The sequence below is a fragment of the Myotis daubentonii genome, chromosome 14 (assembly GCF_963259705.1).
Source record: "Myotis daubentonii chromosome 14, mMyoDau2.1, whole genome shotgun sequence".
NCBI lineage: Eukaryota > Metazoa > Chordata > Mammalia > Chiroptera > Vespertilionidae > Myotis > Myotis daubentonii.
Window position 1 is genome coordinate 49,319,769 of NC_081853.1, and position 16,024 is coordinate 49,335,792.

The following is a 16,024-nucleotide window of genomic DNA, read 5'->3' on the forward strand; positions in this document are numbered from 1 at the left end:
AATCTCTAGACCATCCCACTTATACTGCGAGTGAGTGGAGAGCATGAGATCCAGGGAAATGAAACAGTCTCTTCTGGGTGAGAGAAGAGGACAAGAATGAAAAAAAAAGAAAATTCCTAACTTTGGCCCAGCTGGTGTTGCCTAGTGGTTAAGCATAGACCCTTAACCAAGAGGTCCCCAATTCCATTCCTGGTCAGGGCACATGCCTGGGGTTCCTCAGTTGATTGAGATGTTTACATCTCTCTATCTCTGTCCCTTCCTCTCTCTCTAAAAATCAATAAAAACACATTTTTTTAAAAATCCTAACTTTGTTCTGGTTCACTTTTAATAATGTTATTTCTTTCAGCATTTTAGCTATAAGAAAATTGGACAAAACTCCCTCAAACTGCCCCAAAGCTTCAGAAAAGGTAGAAACTGTAGATTTTTTAAAGCTATTTTAGGGAAAGCATTTAAAAACACATTTATTTAAAAAGGCAAAACTGATCATTCAGTAATTCCACAGCCCTTGGCAGCATGATAACTTCTGTTTAAAAGAAGGGGCAGGTTTACTTGATTCCTTTCTGTCCCCGGAACTTTGTGCCCCGGCTCTCTAGGGCTCTCCACTGCAGAACAAGGTGCTCACCGACACATCACGCAGGAACCGACAGTATGTATCTTAGTCTTTAGGGAAACAGAACGGGGAGAGTGCAAATGGAAATGGTTGGTATTGAAGACAGCCTAGATATGGTTTAAAGAATGTTTTCTCTAGAAAAATAAATGAAAGTAAATGACACACAGTGACAGAAGACTTGGTCCCAAAAGATGGCACCTCCTACACCTTGAACTTCAAGAAGGCATCACCTTGGTTCTTAGAACCTCAGCTACAGAGCATCTATTATGTACTAAGCTCTGTATGACTGGCTGTATGTGAATTGTCTTATTTACTCTCACAATAATCTCTTTGTACCCATGTCAAAAATGAATCAGATGAAGCGACTCTCTAAGAAACCTCACAGTGATAAACCCAGCAACAAGACATTAATTTTAAAGGCTGTAATAAAAAGATTGATGACCTGGATGATGTGATTCAATGGTTGAGCATCGACCTATAAACCAGGCGGTCATGATTTGATTCCAATTAGGGCACATGCCCGAGTTGTGGGCTCAATCCCCGATGGGGGATGTGCAGGAAATAGCTGACCAAGGATTCTCTCTCATCATTGATGTTTCTATCTCTCTCTCGGTCTCCCTTTCTCTTTGAAATCAATAAAAATATATTTTTTTTAAAAAAAAGGGACACAACTAGAGGACACTGATTCATTTAGGGAACAAATGTCATCAGAGGACATCTGACTTCTCTTCACATTTGGGAAATTGTTAGAGGAAACCATCTGGATCAAACAGGAAATTCTGAGAGAATGCAAGTGTGGGAACTCACTGTACCATTTCCAGTTCTCAATGAAAAAGTCCGCCTTTAAGGGTGTTAGAGACAGATGTCATTGCATCATGGGACTCGCCCATAAGAAACCAGGTCAATGGGAAAAAATGTGTTCCAGGGACATAAAAATGATGCTGCTCTGTGAACAGACACCAGGGACTCCTGTGAGACCTAAGCCACGGAAAATGCAACATGACTCAGGAACATTCCGGGGAGCAGCTAAGGAGGCTCCCAAGGCTCCTTCCCTCTGCTCACCCTGCATGAGCCGGATGAAGCCCATCAGGCTGGAGCGCTCAGGCAGTCAGTTCAGGGGAAGCAGGCGCCCCCCCCAGGAAAGGGACCCAAGGAAAAAGTTCATAGCCAGGCTGCCTGCCACATCCTCCAGTCCAACACGAACGCTATGGACAGGACGCCGCCAGCGATGGTTGCTGTCTGCCATACCAGTCTTGGGGTGGAGGCCCAAGGTCACATAGGTGTCTGTTTCCCCCACTGAAAGCCTGGGATAGGGTTCATTGCCCTAGCTAAGATCAAGCTTCATGTCTTAATAGGAAATGATCATTTTGGACTTACCTAAAAGAATAAAAAATATGAAAGGAAGGGACGGCCACTCATGACCGTAGCCTGTTGATCTTTGGCCGAGAGTCAGGTTGCTGGTCCTCTCCCTCATTTGCCACACATGCCCTCACTGCTCCTCGGGCCATAGGAGGTCCTCTCAGCTCTGCCAGCTTTGGGGCAGGGGTTTCTCAGTGTGGGTGCACTTAAGATCCTGGGTGGTCTGCTGGGGTCCAACCACAGCAGGTCCAGGGGTCCCCAAAGGTGTGGACGGAGTCGGCGAAGAAGAAATGACACAGAGACAGCATTCAGTTGGTCAGCAGCCTAGCCAGGATCTCTAGCCAAGTTCTGGTCAGGATCTCCAGCGAAGTTCTGGTTCGGATCTCCAGCCAGGTTCTGTGTCCATGTTCTCTTGCTAGGTTCTCCAGCCAGGTTCTCCAGGTTCTCCAGCCAGGTTCTGTAGCCATGTTCCCTTGCTAGGTTCTCCAGCCAGGTTCTGTCCAGGTTCTCTAGCCAGGTTCAGTCACCAGGTTCTAGTCAGGTTCTCTTGCTGTGTTCTATCCAGGTTCTGTAGCCAGGTTCTGTCTCTAGGTTCTTCAGCCAGGTTCTCTCGCTAGGTTCTGTCTCTAGGTTCTGTGGCCAGTTTCTGTCCAGGATCTTTTGCCATGTTCTCTCGCTAGGTTCTGTCTCTAGGTTCTGTGGCCAGTTTCTGTCCAGGATCTTTTGCCATGTTCTCTTGCTAGGTTCTGTCTCTAGGTTCTGTGGCCAGTTTCTGTCCAGGATCTTTTGCCATGTTCTCTCGCTAGGTTCTGTCTCTAGGTTCTTCAGCCAGGTTCTCTCGCTAGGTTCTGTCTCTAGGTTCTGTGGCCAGTTTCTGTCCAGGATCTTTTGCCATGTTCTCTCGCTAGGTTCTGTCTCTAGGTTCTGTGGCCAGTTTCTGTCCAGGATCTTTTGCCATGTTCTCTCCAGCGAAGTTCTTCTGTCTCTAGGTTCTGTGTAGGTTCTGTGTCTACGTTCTGTGTCCTGTTGTCTTGTTACATCTGTATTTATACCAGTTGATTCCAATCCTATCAATCTCTATTCCAAAGGTTAGGGCGTTTCTTATCTCCATTCCAGGGAGTAAAGATTATGTAGCTTAAGCATGACTGTTCGTAGTTAAAGTGATTAATTACCCGCCTGGCACTTAGTTAAGGGGTTTTATTCCCTCCCTAACTTCAGGGGAAAATCCCTACCTGGGGAAACAACCTTTCTCAGAGAGGTGACCTTGGTTAAAACACATAGTGCCAAGAAGGTGAGCAAACATATTAAGAACAGTATGCCATATATGCCAGGTCCCTTGAAACAGCAAGGATGGACCGGCTCCCGGCAGTGGTCCTTTGGATTCCCAGAGGATTTGCATCCTTCCCAAGATCGGCATGAAGATAAATCACAGAAAGAGCAGCTTTTAAAACACCTCTTGAAACACTTTAGTCCACTAGCCAGTCTCTAAAGGTCTCTGCGCTTCTGAGAATTCTCTCACCACCAAGGTAATATTTATCTAGATCCTTGCATGGTTTCATTTCTGAGTCATCTGAAAACTAAAAATTTACAAACCCTAGAAAATAAGAGAAGCCAAATAAAAAATGAATAATAACAAGGTCATTTTCAATGACCGTATACAAATGAATTGTGTTTCTTTTTTAAACACGCATTTATAAGGTGTGTTTCTTTTTTTTCCAATTAAAGTTGCTTTTGCAGTCTTTGGAGAGTAAAAAAAATAAAATCTTAAAGAAAATATACATAATGATAGCAACCTGAATATAGATAGAAAGGGATGGGGCTCACCAGAAATTTTACTGTTAGAATTTTTATACTTTCTTCTATCAGCCCCTGCACCTATTCCTTCACCAAGTCCTGTCAATATTACCTCTAAAGTAGCAAATCCATTCACATCTCAGCTACCAGCACCCTAGTTCAACCAACTGTCACATCCTGCCTGGACCACTGCCATGAGCCCCTAATTCTTATCTCCGCTTAGAATCTTGCTCTTCACCCAGCTATTCCACACCAGAAGCTGGAGAGGATTTCTTAGAAGGCAAATGTGACTGAGTCATGCTCTTGCATAAAAGTCTTCAATGGCCAATAAACATTTGAAATGATGCTCCCCTGTTTACTCATTTGAAAAATACAAATTAAAAACACAGCGAGATACCACTACAAAGCACACAAAATAGCTAAAATTAAAAAGATGCAAAACACAAACTATAGGGGAGTCTGGAGAGAGACTGAAACGCTCATACCCTGCTGGTGAGAATGTAAAATGATGCCACCGCTTTGGAAAATAGGTTCGCAGTGTCTACTAAAGCTGAACATCCATCCATCCTGTGGATTATGCCATCAATGTATTCCAAAAATACATATTTATCTAGGCACTGTCACAAATATTCCCTACAACTCATAACAGCCCAAAACTAGAAACTACCCACATGCTCATCCACACTACAATGGATCAACCAAATGTGGTATATTCATGCAATGAGAATGAACAATCTACAGGTACAACTACAACAGATGAATCTCATGGACATTATTTTTAGTGAAAGAAGCCAGATAATAGAGTAGATATTGTCCAATTCTATTTATATAATGTACAAAAACGGGCTGGAAGGAGTGGATAAAGGAGAGGTTATATTCTATACTCCCAAAGCTTGTCTGAGCAAAGAATTTAAGGGTATTTCCCATGGGCTGGTTTTGGGGATGCACAAGAAACAGCCAGTCTGTGGGTTGGTTGCCTTACGTATTGTCTAGGAGTCCACCCTAGAAGGACAAGCAGAACGTAGGATTGGAGAGGCTGAGCCGACTGTCTGAGAGTCTAACGTTATGCCAGGGACTTGACCTGCATTATCTTAGCTGACCTTGAGAAACCAGGAGTCAGCAGTTACAATAAAGAAGCCCTCGCCTGGTTGGAGAGAACTATGGGTTCACCGGGGATGAAGGCTTTATCCCAAAAGTGCCCTGTAAGAAACATCGGTCCTCAGACTGAAGGGTCCTGGGTTCGGTTCTGGTCAAGGGCATGTACCTCTATTGTAGGCTCCATCCCTGGCCCTGATCAAGGCACAAGCAGGAGGCCACCAATCAATGGTCTCTCTCACATTGGTGTTTCTCTCTCTCTGTCTCTCCCCTCCCTTCCACTCTCTCTAAAAAGAAAAAAAATTAATGGAAAAAATATCCTTGGGTGAGGATTAACAAAAAACTAAAACAAAAAAGGAAGAAGTAAGAAATGAGAGGCTGGAGCACGGGTTTCTTGTAAGGAGGGCTTTGTCTGTGGTTATGGGCCTAGTGACACTGAGCTTCAGACATTGTACTGACAAGGGACCAATAACGAGAACAGCCAGCTACCAAACTTAAAATTAGCAGCTGGCAGTAAAAAATATGAGCTATGCTTGTTTAGTATACCAGACCCCCTGGTAATGTACCTTGTTTAATGCCTCCTACTGAGCTGGCATTTAATAAATGCCAGTTTCCCCACATGAGACTCTTTTATCAGCTACATAGAAAAACAGAAGCACTATGGGAATCAGAAAACAAACAAAAAAATTGAAAAATGGCAGAGAACTTGAAGGAAATACATTAAGAAAGGATATACTTAGTGTGGCTTATTTCCTCTCACAAATATAAAGAATGATTTACTTAGTGCTAATTAGAAGACTAGTGGGCCACTCTGAAAAGTAAGGTAATTCTCACCCAAATTATATAATGAACACACCAAATCATATAGCAACACAAAAGTGTTCCTACGCAATGATCTAAAAACTTTTCAATGAAAGAAAAGGTTTCATGAACAATAACACAATAGAATCAACTATTAGAATAAACAATAGAGTTTATCATGGTTTTCAGAAACATTAATATAAAAATTAGTTACAGGGAGGAGGGAATGGAGAGTTATTTTTCAATGAGTATAGTTTTAGTTTCACAAAATGAAAAGAATTATGGCGATAGATGGTGGTGATGGTTGTACAACATTATGAACGTATTTAATATAACTCACTGGACACTTAAAATGGTTAATATAATAAATTTTATATTATGTGTATTTTACCACAATTTTAAAAATCAAAGAAAAAAATCAATAGCAACTCAACCATTTGGGGAAAAATCATTGGGCAGTATCTACTAAAAATGACCATATGTAAAACCTATTCTACTCCTAGGTATATAGAAATACGTACATATGTTCACCCAAAGATATGAACAAAGATGTCTATAAGCCATACTATTCATAATAGCCCATAAACCACAAACTACCCAAATGCTCATCAATCATAGAATGGTTTAAATAGATGGGGATACATTCACACAATGAAGTACCATACATCAACGAAAATGAATGATTTACATCCAGAAACAACAATATGCATGAATCTCATATTAGCAAACACACTATTGAGTAAAAGAAGCCAGATGCAAAAGTACAAACTATCTGATTCCATTTATATCTATATCCTATATAATAAAACCCTACTATGAAAATCAATTGACCGGTGAAATGACCGGTCACTATGATTTGCACTGACCACCAGGGGGCAGACGCTCAATGCAGGAGCTGCCCCATGGTGGTCAGTGCACTCCCACAGGGGGAGCGCCGCTCAGCCAGAAGCTGGGCTCATGGCTGGCGAGCCCAGCGGTGGTGGCGGGAGCCTCTCCGACCTCTGCTGCAGCCAGGCAGTAAGGAGCAAGGGGTCCTGGACTGCAAGAGGGATGTCCGAGGGATCCCAGACTGCGAGAGGGCACAGGCCAGGCTGAGGGACCCCTCCCCCCCAGGCCTCTAGTATATACAGTATAGAAAAGGCTAATATGCAAAGTGTCCCCTCAGGAGTTCGACCAGGAGACCGGGAGTTGGATCGCTCGCTATGATGCGTGCTGACCACTAGGGGGCGGGGCGGAACAAAGGAAGGCCTCGATCAACCCTGATTGCTGGCCAGGCCTAGGGACCCTACCCGTGCACAAATTTCATGCACCAGGCCTCTAGCAAGATATAAACCAGGCAAAACTAATATAGGAAGTTAAAAGACGGTAGTAGTAGTTATCATTGTGGGAGTTGTGACTAGAAAGAGGCTGAGGGAACGGGGCGGGCTCTAGGGTCTGGTTACACTGACATGCTCAGCTTATAGAAATTCACTGAGTTGTCCTCTGATGATAGGTTTACTTCTCTGTATCATATGTTTAAAATAGATAACCTCATTTCTTTACATAAGCAAAAACTAATTAGATAATCTTCTAGGAAATAAAACACCATTGAAGGGGATCAGAATGTGCCATCCTAAAATATGCCACTTGGCATAAAGGGTTATTTGTTGCTGAAGGCAATTGAGAGAGAACAGACATAAAGAACACCCAATACCCTCCGCTATCTGCCTAAAGACAGGATTTAAATTTCCCTTCCTAATGGCAACATAAATTTCCATTTGTACAGGTGTCTCCCTCTTCCCTACCAGGAAGATTCTTAATCACCAATCTTCCCAATAGAAAAGGCACCAGCATAACTCTACATGACAAATCTTAATAAACGATCCTTATCTTCCATTAGTTTCCCCATATATTTACCTTTCCACATTTACTGGCCCTAAAAGAACAGACTTAAAAGAAAGAAAAGAAAGCAAAAGTCACACCCTACTCCCACCCCAGGGGACCTGGAGCCTCCAGCAGGTGGCTGCCACACTTAACCAGACCCTAGTTTCCACATCATACGGGAAATTTATAGAAGAGCATGCCTGTGGGCTCAGTTCCCTGCATCACCTGCACTGCTTCAGAGGGGGTCCTTCCAGATCAGGCCGAGAGTCTGCTTCTCCCCGGGGGGAACTCAATACCACCTCCTCACGCTGAAGCTGCCATGGGTGAGCTCAAGGGGCAGAGGAGTGACAGGCCAACCCTGAGCATCGAGGGACAGAGCAGGTCATATACCAGGTGGCAGGCCATGAGGAAATGGAGATGCACTTTTATTAAGTGACAAATAACTACACTGGATCAGGAGGTTTCAGTCTGAAAAGATGGCTCCAGGAAGGGGAAGAGGTTGAGAAGTGTGTTTCTCCAATAAAGCCAACACAAGGAGTCTCCCCAATGGCCATGTATGTCATGGGTTGTAGCTGCTTGGCTATACAAAGAGGTGGGATTTTTTTTCTGTCTTTGCAATGGCTTAGAGAATTGCCTGTGCTAGTTTATTCAATCACATTTTGATTATACAGTAATGACAGTGTTGTCTTTCTCTACTGCCTTTGCAACAAGGACTTCTGGGTCAGAAGAAGGTTCTGTTTTTAATCTAGTTTCCCAATACATTATGGTTTAAGGCTGGTGGTGCAGGGGAGAAAAGAGAAAATCCTTCTCCTCTACCCATCCTAGGTTCTTCTGGGGCCTGTACATTAGGCTGACAAAAGACAAATGAACAAGAGAAAAACAAGCAGATGTTTATTAACATGTGTGTCTCTCATAACAGGGAAGCACTCAGTGATGAGAATCTCAAAAGGATGAATAATGCATTTCTAGAGAAGTGACAGAATGAGGGAAAAGGACTTTGAGTGTCTGGGGCAGCAAATTGCGGGGAGGCAAATGTATGAGGAAACTAATGGTAGATAAGGGCTTGTTAGTAAGGTTTGTTAGGTGACTCCTTTGGTGTCCTCTCTGGGTTGATACTGGTCTGGAGTTTTCTCCGGTGATTAACTTTCTTTTTTTTTCTGGTAAAGAGGGACAGGTACGGATCTAGGTGCTGAAGGTGTAGAGGTGAATAAAATAGACAAAATTCCAGCTCTCAAGGAACTTATGCTCCCATGTGAGAAGACATACAATAAAGAAGAAAACAAACAAACGAGATAACTACTAATTGTGATAAATGCTATACAGTGAATAAAGCAGAAAGCTGTGACAGAAAGTGACTAAGGAGCTAAGAAAGGTGAGCTTCTCCAGTGCTGCTGGCCTGGCATGGTCTTGGCAACTGAAGACTACAGTCCTCGTCCTCCAAGGGAAGAAGAGAAGCACCTTGGGGAGTGGGGGTGGATCCCTCTGTCATTTCAGCAGATTGTTGTCATCTGAGCCCTGTTGCCAGGCAACCCAGACATGCCTCAGGCAAACCTCAAACCTGGCAGAGAGCTTGGTACCCAGGTAAGCAAAGCCAATTGCTGCCAAGCAAGACAGCTCTCACCCAGAGCACCATGGTGTCTGGATGGTCTTGCCCAGTAGGTCCTTGAAGGAGAGAAAGGAAGAGAAGTGTTCATGAGGGGCAGAGTCCTAACTTTTGGTCCATGGAAGAAGACAAGACTGAAACATCTTTTCAAGAAGAATAATGTCAACAACAGCAATGCTAAGCACGAGACTAAGCAAATCTTGGCCAGAAAGACTGTTCCATGTCTCTATTGTTTACACCCTCCCTTTCAGCTGATTAGCCCTTGTGTCCGTTTGATTATGATGTGTCTAAATGTGATTTTTTTTCATTTCCAGTTGTCCTTTTCAACTCCAAAAGTTCTATTCGTTCCCTTTATATAATTTATATCTTTTGATTGCTGTTCTCTAGTTAGGTGGAAGCCATATCACTTTTTATGACCTAGCCTTGGAAATTACACAGTTTTCCTTCTTCCTTGAGATATTGTTCTCCTGGTCTCACTGACTTCCCTGGCCCTGGGACCCTAGGGCAGATGTACAGTGGCCATGAATGTGAAAGCCTGATGGAGGAGTTGAGGGTGTGGGAACTGAATTGGCTGTTCAGGAAGGAGAATTTACCAGCCTCTAGCCATGGCCTCAAAACTGGATCAAGACAGTCTTTTTTTAAAACTACAGCACACAAGGTCATAGTCCCTGTGGTCTCATGGACTTTATCCTACAAGATATGTACTAAGCAGCAGCCAGAGGAGGGATCCTGCGGCATTTGAAAACACTTATAGGCTAAAAGACAAACATATTAGTTGCTGCTGCCCAAGATGCAAAATAACAGTTGGAACAAACAATAGACCAGCCTAAAAGCTTGTGAAGAAATATTGGGGGGGGGGGGGGAATCAGAAAAGGGATTTTCAATTACTATTATTGGGATTGAAAATCCATTACAGTGTTCCAGTTACTATGGCTGCATAGCAAACTACCCCAAAACATCGTGGCTTAAAACAACATTTATTTTGCTTACAGGTCTACAATTTGAGTAGGTCTCAGTGAGTATATGTCCCTACTCTATTTGACATCACTGGGGCAAGGGCTAGAAGCTGAAGTCACCTAGAGGCTTGCTCACTTACATGTCTAGTGGTTGATGGCAGCTATTGGCTGAGCACTCAGCTGGGGCTATTGGCTGGAACAGGAGGCCTCTCCCAATGGCTACTTGAACTTCCTTACAACATGGTGGCTGGGCTCTCCAAGAGAAGGAGCCAGGTGGAAGCTATATCACTTTTTACGACCTAGCCTTGGCAATAATGCAGTTTTCCTTCTGCCATATTATGTTCCTTAAGAAACTAACAAAGTTCCACCCAGTTCAAGGGGTGAGAATACAGACTATCTCTTGATGAGATTTGTCAAAGTCCCGGTAGAGTATGTGGGACTAGAAACATTGCTATGCCAGTTTTTGGAAAATATAACCTACCACAGGAGAGGAGGGGAAGAAAACTGGAGACAATAGGGGGCACAGGAGAAATGAGGTAGGGGTGTCTCTTGGGCGAGAAAGTGAGTAGGGGCATGATTGAGCTTGGCTGCAAAGAGCCCGAGAGAAAGAGCAAGCGATCAGTGGCCTGCCCAGCGTGGAGGCTGAGATTGGAGAGGGTGGTTTCATGCCCTGCATGACAGTTTTGTCATCTTCCTTTAGAGCAGGGGTAGGCAAACTTTTTGACTCGAGGGCCACAATGGGTTCTTAAACTGGACCGGAGGGCCGGAACAAAAGCATGGATGGAGTGTTTGTGTGAACTAATATAAATTCAAAGTAAACATCATTACATAAAAGGGTACGGTCTTTTTTTTTTTTAGTTTTATTCATTTCAAATGGGCCGGATCCGGCCTGCGGGCCGTAGTTTGCCCATGGCTGCTTTAGAGGCATCTGTGTTGTGTGCTGCTTAGGGCTGAGGATGCCAGGGTGTGGTGGGACAGATGAAAGGTTTAACTGGAGTTGCAGGAGTCAGTGGTACCTGATGCTGTACCAGATCCCAGATGGGTGCACGGCTCAGTCTTGGCTGGCAGGAAGGGCAAGTCTGAGAGCTGTCAAGGACATGGTGGGGCAGCAAAGAGCATTCCTTGTGTTGATGCTATGCTAGCGAGGGGCAGAGCAGGGCACTGAGAGTGGTGAGGGAAGGGCATGGGCAGGCAGCTTATCCTCTCCGCACCTGTCTCTACATCTGAAAGCGGACACCACTGGCTTCTCAAGATTACTAGGAAGCTTACATACAATGACAGCCGTGAGACACCTGGTTCCAAATGCCGTTGGGGGGTGCGCCACACAGACCCCATGATCGCTATGCTGAAGTAGCTCACGAGCGTTCTTAAAGGGAAAGGGACTAAGTGACAATTTGAGACCAGGAATAGATGGAGTCCCAGGTGTCAAAACCATCTTGTGACATTAATTCCTGGGGGCACCTATGGGAAGGCAATCAAGTTTGATAGGAGAGATGATCCACTTCTTGATGTGAGCCTGGCGGAGCTCAGAGCCACCCACGGGCTGTCAGAGGGCCTGGAGACGGGTTTCCCAGAGAAACTAGCTCACTGCCACTGCAAGGGAGGTGCCCCTGCTTGAAGCTGAGACTGACACACAGCCCCAGATCCGGGCTGGAAAACAGCCAGGTGCCTCGCTCTGCAGGGCCTCCGCATTTTCTCTAGTCTCCCCATGTGGACGAAGGGTGGCCGGGCCCCTGGGGAGCCTGCTGGTGGACTGGCAGGGCAGCACAGTGGGGCAGGGGCACAGGAGGCCGTGCTCAAACAAACACTATGACAGTTTCAGACGCACCCACTCAAGTGTACACTCTTGGCCCTGATTCTATGTTAAGCTGTGAGCCAAAAATGTGTCTCATCTCTCAGGGGAAATGTGTCTACAACAGCAATTATCTGCACCTGTGCACACAACCCACCAGGCCCCACAGATCTGGGGGCTGTACATTGGGCCTGGCAAGTAGTAGGTGCTCATCTCTGGGCCTTTCCTTCCTTTCTCCCCATCCTCCTGCCAGAGAGGCAGGTGCCAGTTCACTTAGGAAGACTGCAGGCCTGGTTGGAGGGCACCAAAGATTCTTTTATTTTAATGAGTCCTAATCTATATATATAAAAAGCTAATATGCTAAGTGTCCAACCGTCCGACCAGTTGCTATGATACATGCTGACCACCAGGGGGAAGATGCTCAATGCAGGAGCTGCCGAGCTGCAGTGACCTGGCAGCTGCAGTTCTCGGGTAACACACTCCAAAACCAGAGAGGAGGAAGCCTGATTCCTTGTGGGGCTGCACGATTCCACCTTCAGCCATGGGTTATGTTGCTGGGGCACTGTCGGCCCCGAATCTGGTTTACTGCACACTCACATTTTCCTTCCACACCCTGTACAACAGCAACTTTGCTGAGTGCCCTCTTGCACTCTGGGACCCCTTCGGGGATGTCAGAGAGCCAGTTTCAGCCTGATCCCCACAGGCCAGGCGGTTTCAGCCCCATCCCCGTGGGGAGGGACCTCAGGAGTCTGGCTCCAGGGCGTGTTCTGCCCATCTTACCCAGTCCCACACCGCCAGCACCTCCTAATTAATTTCCTTTCAGTGTGCACGAATCCGTGCACTGGGTCACTAGTCCAATATAGGAAGAGGAATTAAGAAAGAGGGACACGTACAGAGGGAAGACCATGTGAAGGCACAGGGCAAAGAGGGCCACCTAAGAGCCGAGGAGAGAGGTCTCAGGAAAAAAACAAGCTGCCAACACCTTGACCTTGGACTTCCAGGCTCCAGCTCTGTGAGAAAATACATTTCTGTTGGGTAAGCCCCAGCCTGTGGCACAGGCAGACCTTGGAGATACCGCGGGTTTGGTTCCAGACCACCAGAATGAGGAGAGCGTCACAATAAAGCAAATCATAATCTTTTTTTCTGGTGGAGGGTCTTGCGTTCAATTTATAAAAAAAAACGCCAACATCTGCGAAGCACAATCAACTAAGGTAAGTCTGCACTTTGTCAGAGCGGGCTGAGCAAAAACACACCTGCTTATCGTTAGTGAGGTGACGGCCCTAATCAAGAAGGCCTCTGTTCTCCTCTCCTTACGCCAAATAGGTCGTCCCCTCCTCACTGCGCAGGCCCCTGCCCCTCCCTGCCTGACGCACCCACACACACCTACTCCCATCAGTGCAGGATCAGAAAGGGGTTTGTTCACCCTTTGAGACTGCAGGCTCCTGCTTTCGTTTTTAAAATATCTCCTGGAAGAAGGGTAGACAGTGTTGGTCCTTTGGCAAAGGCTCCTTCTCAGACATATTTGCGGATTGCAGTTCCCTCGGACTAAATTGCCAGGACTTAGTTCCACCTGGACTCCCCCTGGGGAGCCTGTGCATCTTTTCCTTTTTAATTAAATGCAAAGAAGAAACAGAAGGAATGAGAAATTCAGCCACTTGCACCGTCATCCCCCATGCCCCAACCCCCTACACACACACACACACACACACACACACACACACACAGACCCATTCTCTTCTCTGGGCTGTGTGCTGCCTACTCACAAGCTGTGCCCTTGGGGCCCAGGCCTGACAGCCCAGCATCTGTAGTGCTTACTTCTCTCCCAACAGGATTGCTGCTGCTTTAAAATTTTATTTGCAAGCCCTCGATAGGAGTTCCCCTGAGAAAGTACGTAATTGGAAACCCAGGTATCCCTGCAAACTCTAACCTGATTGGGTTCCTAAGCGCTGAGTTTTGATGAGCCAAGAGAATTGACAACCAAGGTCGGCCCACCTGCGGTTAGTCCCAGGTTCAGACGATCGGCAGCAGGCACAGCAGACCGCATCCTCACCTTGCGACCACAGGGTCCCACATCTCACAGATATCCCAGCGGAAGGAACCAAGTGTTTTCCCAAGCTCTGACCCAGGAGCTCTGAGTAAAGCTGGAAAAGTCACCAGTGTGGTCTGTTCCGTTTCCTCCCGTGTGAAATCAGGAACGTTCCATGGGAGGGACTCTTGGATGTGGCCCAGCCGTGTCCTGTCCCCAGGGTCCCACTCCTGGGCTGACAAGCCCAGCGACATGGTGGGAAAGAATCCCTGATGCTGGGTTCACCATTGTAGCTCTCACCCAGGAAAAGGGACTGTGTGCAAAGCAGCAAAAAACACGTTCCTACCTGCTTCCCACTTCCAAGTGAGCACCTGCAAGGTGGGCAATCAAATAGCCAAAGGACTCCAGGAAACTGGAAACACCTGACATCTGCTTGGAAAAAAACCTAAAGGGAGGAGGAAGTTGATGAGTAGAGTTTAAAAAGTTTTTTATTTTCATGAAAACTTCCATCCTCTCTGTCTCTGTACAGTTGAAACAAACTTACCTGTGATGGGCCAGTGCTGGAGATGTGTCCCGAGGGACAGGCTGGCTAAAGCTCTCAGAGCCTTAGTTTCCATCTGTCTGATGGGTGTGACCTGGCATCTCTCTCTGGGCATTGTGAGTATTCATGGGGTGGCACCTGAATGAGCCAGTACCGAAGTCTCATTCACTTAATGGCAGTGACTATGGCATTGTCTTGAGCCCCATGGTTTGATGAGTGTGTCTTCACGGCTCAGGAAAGAAGCCAGGGAAGGTGGCAGGAGGATAGCATCACTTGCGAGGTTCAAGGGCAACAATGTTCTCAGGGAGTCAGGTAAGTCTAGAGCAGTGGTTCTCAACCTTGGCTGCACATTAGAATCACCTGGGAATCTTTTTAAAATCCTGATTTCTGGGCCTCATCCTCCGGAAATTCTGTTTCTTTGTTACTAATGTTGTGGCCTCACCCCATAACAAAGAAACAGAATTTCCGGAGGATGAGGCCCAGAAATCAGGATTTTAAAGAGATTCCCAGGTGATTCTAATGTGCAGCCAAGATTGAGAACCAGTGGTCTGGAGCCAAGATTACTAAGAGCAGGGCACACAAGGATCAGGTGACAAAGTTCAAGGTGTAAATGACGGACACCCAGGAAGCTGAGATTCCCTCTCGTTCACAGCGGGCTGCAGACGCACACCAGTTCGGCAGGGCTCAGTTCGATGAGAAGCAGAGGACCAGGCTAGACCTGGGCAGGACCTCAAGGGGCGCCTAGAAGAGCATCCTCTGCTACTGCGTTATCATCGCCATGGAACACACAACACTAGCTCTTCATGCCTCTGTAAACTCCTGAGTGGGTGGAGCATGCTCATATCCGACCACCTCTTCGAGCAACAAATATTCACCCTCCTGCACCTCTCCATCTTGATTTCTAAAAATACATTCATTACTTTTTGTGACCACAAATATACTCCAAACTATTTTTAATATCTTTTTATTGATTTCAGAGAGGAAGGGAGAAGGAGAGAGAGATAAAAACATTAATGATGAGAATCATTGTCTGCCACCTGCCCGACCCCCACTGGGGATCAAGCCTGCAACCCGGGCATGTGCCCTAACTGGAATGGAACCATGACCTCCTGGTTCATAAGTCCACGCTCAACCACTGAGCCACACCAGCCAGGATACTCCAAACTATTTTTAAAAGTCCAAGTCTTACAGAGTACTTAAGGTCACTACCACCAACCATTTGGAATTACTTTTTTAATTTTACAAAAGTGACTTGAACCTTAGAGCCTCCTCTTTAGCTTGTGTTTTCAGTGAGAAATTGACCTTTGCTCTATTCCATAAGGACACATGGTCTTTCTAAACCCCAGACCACAGTCACGGTATTCAGCCATGCCCCTGCTGAATGCTTGTCCCCAATTTTGGACTCTCCCAGACACTCTGCAGTGAACATTTACTTGGGCATTTGTAGGACTGTCTCTCTAATATAAATCCCTAAAAGTAGGGGTGCTGGTAATATACATACAATGGAACATTATTCAGCCTTAAAAAGGAAGGAAATTCTGCCTCATGTCACAACATGGGTGAGCCTTGAGGACATTATTCTTT